This window comes from Triticum urartu, chromosome 4 (genome assembly GCF_003073215.2).
Source record: "Triticum urartu cultivar G1812 chromosome 4, Tu2.1, whole genome shotgun sequence".
In the NCBI taxonomy this organism is placed as follows: Eukaryota; Viridiplantae; Streptophyta; class Magnoliopsida; order Poales; family Poaceae; genus Triticum; species Triticum urartu.
In genome coordinates this window covers 394841670-394850865 of record NC_053025.1, presented here as the reverse complement: position 1 = coordinate 394850865, position 9196 = coordinate 394841670, and positions in this window count along the sequence as shown.

The following is a 9196-nucleotide window of genomic DNA, read 5'->3' as shown; positions in this document are numbered from 1 at the left end:
TAATTGGATTAATTATGGATTAAATAGGGATTACACTGCACACGGTTTGTGAAAGAGAAACGTCTGTGATATACGTGCAGATCAGAAATGTTTCTAGGATCCACTACTTGTGCGATCAATCTCCACTACACACACGACTTTCTCTTGAAAACTGTTTGCGTTAGGCCACCTTGTGCAAACGTTTATCACATAAAAAGTGTGTGTGATGGACAACCTTTGCCACACAGTTTCTTTCTACGCACCGTGTGTAATGCATTCAATAACGCAAACGATAAAATTATTAATATCGTGTGTTCAATGGCAATGCTATCACAAACGATTTAATGGGAAAAATTGTGTGTGATGTACCTGTGAACAGAAATGTTTTCCTTGGAGCGACTGTGTGGGATGTACATACGAACAGAAACGTTTAGCGGGGACTGACTGTGTGGTATGTACTTGCGACCGAAACAATTTCGCCGTATAATTGTATTTTTAGCTCTACTGTATGTATTTCTGTATTTGAGCGCTCGCCGGTCGCACACGACCTCATTTTTTCGAACGTGTGTGCCAGGAGGGCATATCCCCAATGGTTTCTGGGTCGTGTGGGAAGGACCCCCCTATCGCCCACACTCACTTGACGACGGTTCCAGATACCGTCGCGGAAAGGGGTTTTAAACTATTTGTTTAGGACCGACGTGCACCAGTGAATGGTTGTTCTATTTATATGAGTAATATCTCTTATGGTCATGCACCCTTGATGAGTGGCCTATTTTTACTAATTCTTGATAGTAGTGATACACATATTCATAGTATTGAAGCCAAAAGATATAATTTTAATAATGATAGTGCAACTTATTTGTGGCACCGCCGTTAGGTCATATTGGTGTAAAGCGCATGAAGAAACTCCATGTTGATGGCCTTTTGGAATCACTTTATTATGAATCACTTGATGCTTGCGAACCATACCTCATGGGCAAGATGACTAAGACTCCGTTCTCTGGAACAACGGAGAGAGCAACAGACTTGTTGGAAATAATACATACTGATGTATGTGGTCCAATGAGTGTTGATGCTCGCGGCGAGTATCGTTATTTTCTAACCTTCATAGATGATTTGAGCAGATATGGGTATATCTAAATGACGAAACATAAGTTTGAAACATTTGAAAAGTTCAAAGAATTTCAGAGTGAAATGGAAAATCATCGTAACAAGAAAATAAAGTTTCTACGATCTGATCATGGAGGAGAATATTTGAGTTACGAGTTTGGTCTTCATTTGAAACAATGTGGAATAGTTCCGCAACTCACGCCACCCGGAACACCACAGCATAATGGTGTATCCGAACGTCGTAATCATACTTTATTAGATATGGTGTGATCTATGATGTGTCTTACTGATTTACCGCTATCATTTTGGGGTTATGCTTTAGAGACGGCTGCATTCACGTTAAATAGGGCACCATCTAAATCCACTGAGACGACACCATATGAACTGTGGTTTGGCAAGAAACCCAAGTTGTCATTTCTTAAAGTTTGTGGATGCGATGCTTATGTGAAAAACTTCATCCTGATAAGCTCGAACCCAAATCGGAGAAATGTGTCTTCATAGGATACCCAAAGGAGACTGTTGCGTACACCTTCTATCACAGATTCGAAAGCAAGATATTCGTTGCTAAGAATGGATCCTTTCTAGAGAAGGAGTTTCTCTCAAAAGAAGTGAGTGGAAGGAAAGTAGAACTTGATGAGGTAACTGTACCTGCTCCCTTATTGGTAAGTAGTTCATCACAGAAATCAATCCCAGTGATTCCTACACCAATTAGTGAGGAAGCTAATGATGATGATCATGAAACTTTTGATCAAGTTACTACCGAACCTCGTAGGTCAACCAGAGTAAGATCCGCACCAGAGTGGTACGGTAATCTTGTTCTGGAGGTCATGTTACTTGACCATGATGAACCTACGAACTATGAGGAAGCGATGATGAGCCCAGATTCCATGAATTGGCTTGAGGCCATGAAATCTGAGATGGGATCCATGCATGAGAACAAAGTGTGGACTTTGATTGACTTGCTCGATGATTGTCAAGCCATAGGGAATAAATGGATCTTCAAGAAGAAGACCGACGCTAACGGTAATGTTACCGTCTACAAAGCTCGACTTGTTCCAAAAGGTTTTCGACAAGTTCAAGGAGTTAACTACGATGAGACCTTCTCACCCATAGCGATGCTTAAATCTGTCCGAATCATGTTAGTAATTGCCACATTTTATGACTATGAAATTTGGCAAATGGATGTCAAAACTGCATTCCTTAATGGATATCTTAAAGCAAAGTTGTATATAATGCAACCAGAAGGTTTTGTCGATCCAAAAGGTGCTAACAAAGTGTGCAAGCTCCTGTGATCCATTTATGGACTAGTGCAAGCATCTCGGAGTTGGAATATACGCTTTGATAGTGTGATCAAAGCATATGGTTTTATACAGACTTTTGGAGAAGCCTGTATTTACAAGAAAGTGAGTGGGAGCTTTGTAGCATTTCTGATATTATATGTAGATGACAATTTTTGATTGGAAATGACACTGAATTTCTGAATAGCATAAAAGGATACTTGAATAAGAATTTTTCAATGAAATACCTCGGTGAACCTGCTTATATTTTGGACATCAAGATCTAGAGAGAAAGATCAAGACGCTTAATTGGACTTTCACAAAGCACATACCTTGATAAAGTTTTGAAGAAGTTCAAAATGGGTCAAGCAAAGAAATGGTTCTTACCTGTGTTATAAGGTGTGAAGTTGAGTCAGACTCATTGCCCGACCACTTTACAAGATAGAGAGAAAATGAAAGTCATTCCCTATGCTTTGGCCATAGGTTCTATCATGTATGCAATGCTGTGTACCAGACCTGATGTGTGCCTTGCTATTAGTTTAGCAGGGAGGTACCAAAGTAATCCAGGAGTGGATCACTGGACAGCGGTCAAGAACATCCTGAAATACTTGAAAAGGACTAGGGATATGTTTCTCGTTTATGGAGGTGACAAAGAGTTTGTCGTAAATGGTTACATCGATGCAAGCTTTGACACTGATCCGGATGACTCTAAGTCACATACCGGATACATATTTTTATTAAATGGAGGAGCTGTAAGTTGGTGCAGTTCCAAGCAGTGCGTCGTGGCGGGATCTACATGCGAAGCGGAGTACATAGTTGCTTCGAAAGCAGCAAATGAAGGAGTCTGGATGAAGGAGTTCATATCCGATCTAGGTGTCACACCTAGTGCATCGGGTCCAATGAAAATATTTTGTGACAATACTGGTGCAATTGCCTTAGCAGAGGAATCCAGATTTCACAAGAGAACCAAGCACATCAAGAGACGCTTCAATTCCATCTGTGATCAAGTCAAGGAGGGAGACATAGAGATTTGCAAGTACATATGGATCTGAATGTTGCAGACCCATTGACTAAGCCTCTCCCATGAGCAAAACATGATCAGCACCAAGACTCCATGGGTGTTAGAATGATTACAATGTAGTCTAGATTATTGACTCTAGTGCAAGTGGGAGACTGAAGGAAATATGCCCTAGAGGCAATAATAAAGTTTTTTATTTATATTTCCTTATATCATGATAAATGTTTAATATTCATGCTAGAATTGTATTAATCGGAAACTTAGTACATGTGTGAATACATAGACAAACAGAGTGTCACTAGTATGCCTCAACTTGACTAGCATGTTAATCAAAGATGGTTAAGTTTCCCAACCATAGAAATGAGTTGTCATGTGATAAACGGGATCACATCATTAGAGATTGATGTGATTGACATGACCCATCCATTAGCTTAGCGCTTTGATCGTTTAGTTTATTGCTATTGCTTTCTTCATGACTTATACATGTTCCTATGACTATGAGATTATGCAACTCCCGAATAACAGAGGAACACTTAATGTGCTATCAAATGTCACAATGTAACTGGGTGATTATAAAGATGCTCTATAGGTGTCTCCGATGGTGTTTGTTGAGTTGGCATAGCTCGAGGTTAGGATTTGTCACTCCGATTCTCGAGGAGGTATCTCTGGGCCCTCTCGGTAATGCACATCACTATAAGCCTTGCAAGCAATGTGACTAATGAGTTAGTTGCGGGATGTTGCATTACGGAATGAGTAAATAGACTTGGCGGTAACGAGATTGAACTAGGTATGATGATACCACGATCGAATCTCGAGCAAGTAACATACCGATGACAAAGGGAACAACGTATGTTGTTATGCGTTTTGACCGATAAAGATCTTCATAGAATATGTAGGAACCAATATGAGTGTCCAGGTTCTGCTATTGGTTATTGACCGGAGATGAGTCTCGGTCATGTCTACATAGTTCTCAAACCTGTGGGGTCCGCATGTTTAATGTTCGATGACGATATGTATTGTGAGTTATGTGATTTGATGTATCGAAGGTTGTTCAGAGTCCCGGATGTGATCACGGACATGACGAGGAGTCTCAAAATTGTCGAGACATAAAGATTGATATATTGGAAGGTTATGTTTGGACACCGGAGAGGTTTCAGATAGGTTTGTGCTTTTTCCGGAGTACTGGGAGGTTACCGAAACCCCCCGGGGGACTAATGGGCCTTCATGGGCTTTGGTGAAAGAGAGGAGGAGCCGGCCAAGTGAAGGGGCATTCCCCCCCTTTCCTTCTCTCCCTCTTCCTCTTTCCTTCCCTTCCTAGTTGGACTAGGAAAGGGGGAACCTACTCCTAGTAGGAGTAGGATTCCCCCTAGGGGCACAACCCATGAGGCCGGCCGGCCCCCTCCTACACTCCTTTATATACAGGGGAGGGGGCACCCCATAGACACACAAGTTGATTTCTTAACCGTGTGTGGTGCCCCCTCCATAGATTTCCACCTCGGTCATATTGTCGTAGTGCTTCGGTGAAGCCCCGCGTCGATAACTTCATCATCACCGTCAACACGCCGTCGTGCTGACGAAACTCTCCCTCGGCCTCAGCTGGATCTAGAGTTCGAGGGACGTCACCGAGCTAAACGTGTGCAGATCGCGGAGGTGCCGTGCGTTTGGTACTTGATTGGTTGGATCGCAAAGACGTTTGACTACATCAACCGCGTTACTTAACGCTTCCGCTTTTGGTCTACGAGGGTACGTGGACACACTCACCCCACTCGTTGTTATGCTTATCCTAGATAGATCTTGCGTGGTTGTAGGCAAATTTTTGAAATACTATGTTTCCCAACAAAAACATCCAAAATAGATAATATAATAGCATGGAACAATCAAAAATTATATATACGTTGGAGACATATCAAAGACACATGTGATATGCTCTATCTACACAACATCTATTGGCCATTGGGCGACAGGTGGTCATCCGGGTACGCAATAAGGATGCGAAGAGGCATCCTATATCAACAAGGACTAGCTTTTCCACCAATTACTCATCTAAGAGAACTCTCAAGTTAACTATGCTTAGGCTGGAGCAGCCATCAGATGGGTGACTGGATGGGAAGTTGTCTTGATGTTAAATTAACTGATGGTATGGGTCATACAGGTTAAATTAAATGACCTGTATGATCCATCCCATCAGTTAAATTAACCTCGAGGTCCTTGTTTTTTAATACATGTTAAAGAAGGTCTACTACATTACTTTTTGACAATGTGTGATACGTGGCATACAGTTGATCCATCCGACCTGTTTGTGATGGAATAAGCCATGTGTGTTGTGGGCAAATGCTTGCTAGTATACAACCGTTTGCGATTGATGAATTCATCACCGACGGGTTCCCTAGTGTGGTCTGTGTTCATCTGATCACCATCTACTTCTTGTGCTAGCTCGATGTTCCTTATATGCTAAGTTTCCATTAATTGATGGCGTTTTATGAACATGCCACCATTTCCTGCCATTTCCTCACATGTTTCCCGCCACCCAACGATATTGCGCATAAACCTAGGCGGCGCACGACGCACGGAGGCGACAAACGCAGCCTGTAGCACATCCACCTTTTCCAAGCATGCCAACCCACCAAAGTGCCGCCTCTGCCATCAACCTCGTCGACAAGGAAAACGAGCAGGCGCCACGACCCGTCGAGGCCGAGTCGCTCCCCGGCAATGCGATGGACGATGCCGTGATGCACGTCATCGCAAGTGTTGAGCAGACCTTTGGTGCATGGCTCTTGAGCGCCGCAGATCAAGATAGGCATGTCAGTGCCGACAGGCTGTAGCTCGCTGCACAACATGATCAATGGCGCGCTGTAGAGCAATCTAGGCGCGTCCATGCTGATAGGCTGCGGCTCGCCGCACGGCGAGACCGTTGGAGCTCCACAGAGCGAGAGGCATGGCATGCCGCACAGCAAGAGCGGATCCATCGGTGCTTGCCTGCTGTCGACACGGCGTCGCAGCTGGGTACACGTCCCGTCAGTACCCCATTCCTCGCTAGGAGTGGGCAGAGGCCAGCAGCGCCGTACTTGCACTAGAGGCCGGCCGCGCCGTACTTGCACCGGACGCCCGCTGCACCATTCGCATGGGTCGCACCATTTGCCTTGTCCGTGGCTCACTCGATGCCAATGCGCTGGTCGGTAGGCTCGACCGCATCCTTGGCCCAGGTGTCCACCTGGGCGCAGTAGAGGAACATGGCCGCTGCATCCTCGAGCTGGTGAGCTCTGATGAAATAGCCAACTTGGAGCTCGAGATCGCACTCCAGATGTACAACGAGCATGTCGACCGCTTGGACGAACGCCTGGACGAGTTCAGGAAGAGCCAAGAGCTACCATAGGCAAGGACTGATGGTCATGGTCTCATGGATGCATTTTATTTTGCTGAGTCATTTTGACGTGGATAGCTATGTATTCACATCAATCATAGTATTGCTCTGTTTATTCCTCTATTTCAATGTGTGTACTATGTTTTCCATTCTTATATGTTCTGTTTCAATGTGTGTCTATACGCTTTCCATTCTGTATATGTGGATGATAATAGCTAGATTCAAATTAGTATAAAAAACAAAAAGAAAATGGAACTCAAAATATATATAGCTGACGATTTCCAATGCAGAACCGTGTCTGATTAATGATCCTGCCACTCACCTACCAAACCTCGAGCCGCGAGATAGAGTGCCAATTGTGTGGGGGCCAATTGTCTTGCCACATCTTTACATTTTCTTTTTTGAACACCAAATATTTACATCGTCTAATGATTTTTTAACTTGCACGCAAGTACACAAAAATATGATTTTTCAAACCGTTATGGTTAGCCGTTGCATGTAGATGTAGTTCAAATTTGAGTTACGGTCATTAAATGGCTAGAAAATTACTTAAATGTCTTTAAAAGGTCAAATGACCCCTGGAATTTTCCAAATTTTCACTTGACAGTTGTATTAGTGCATGTTAAACATAGAAAAAAAGTTGAAGGCCATAAGACGAAGCTATCTCCCTTTCGTCATCAAACATGCATTGTTCCCTCTCAGAACCACGAACCTTCTAGTGAGTTGCTCCGGTTTGTGAGGGGTGTTTGTCCAAACTTTCATCAAACAGGACAACTTTTCACCACATCATCTTGGTGGCATGACATTACATCAAGCAAGGTTTCAAGTTTTTCTGATCATTTTTTAATTTTTGGGAATTAAAATGCCATGGCACTCCATGCATGTGCCCATGCCGTGAGACCAATATGTTTGAAAATTCCTTCTATATTACTGCACATGGAATGCTCGCACACAAGTACTCAAATTTGATTTTTCAAACCGTTATGGTTAGCCGTTGCATGTAGATGTAATTCAAATTTGAATTACGGTCATTAAATGGCTAGAAAATCACTTAAATTTCTTTAAAAGGTCAAATGACCGCTAGAATTTTCTAAATTTTCACAGTATAGTTGTAGTAGTGCATGTTAAACGTAGAAAAAAATTGAAGGCCGTAAGAGGGAGCTATCTCCCGTTCGTCATCAAACATGCATTGTCCCATCTCGGAACCACGAGCCTTCTAGTGAGTTGCTCTAGTTTGTAAGGGGTGTGTGTCCAAACTTTCATCAAACATGCCAATTTTTTACCACATCATCTTGGTGGCATGACATTACATCAACCAAGGTTTCATGTGTTTCTGATCATTTTTTTATTTTTTGGAATTAAAATGCCATGGCACTCCATGCGTACATATGCATGTGTCCATGTCGTGAGACTAATATGTTTGAAAATTCCTTCTAATTTACCGCACATGTAATTAACTCGCACACAAGTACACAAATATGATTTTTCAAACCGTTATGGTTAGGCGTTGCATGTAGATGTAGTTCAAATTTGACTTACGGTCATTAAATGGCTAGAAAATCACTTAATGGTCATTAAAAGGTCAAATGACCCCTAGAATTATCCATATTTTCACATTACAGTTGTAGTAGTGCATGTTAAACGTAGGAAACAATCGTAGGCCATAAGAGGAAGTTATCTCCGGTTCGTCATCAAGCATGCATTGTTCCCTCTCGGAACCATGAGCCTTCTAGCGAGTTGCTCCGGTTTGTGAGGGGTGTGTGTCCAAACTTTTGTCAAACATGCCTATTTTTTAACCACATCATCTTGGTGGCATGACATTACATCAAGCAAGGTTTAATGTATTTCTGATATTTTTTTTGGAATTAAAATGCCATGTCACTCGATGCATACATATGCATGTGTCTATGTCGTGAGACAAATATATTTGAAAATTCCTTCTAATTTACGGCACATGGAATTAACTCGCACGCAAGTACACAAATATGATTTTTCAAACCGTTATGGTTAGGCGTTGCATGTAGATGTAGTTCAAATTTGAATTACGATCATTAAATGGCTAGAAATCATTTAAATGTCTTTAAAAGGTCAAATGACCCTAGAATTTTCCGAATTTTCACGTTACAGTTGTAGTAGTGCATGTTAAACATAGAAATAATTTGAAGGCCGTAAGAGGAAGCTAGCTCCCGTTCGTCATCAAACATGCATTGTTCCCTCTCGGAACCATGAGTCTTCTAGTGAGTTGCTCCGGTTTGTGAGGGGTGTGTGTCCAAACTTTCATCAAACATGCCAATTTTTTACCACATCATCTTGGTGGCATGACATTACATCAACCAAGGTTTCATGTGTTCTGATTTTTTTAATGTTTTGAAACTAAAATGCCATAGCACTCCATGCATACATATGCATGTGTCCATGTCGTGAGACATATATGTTTGAAAGTTCCTTCTA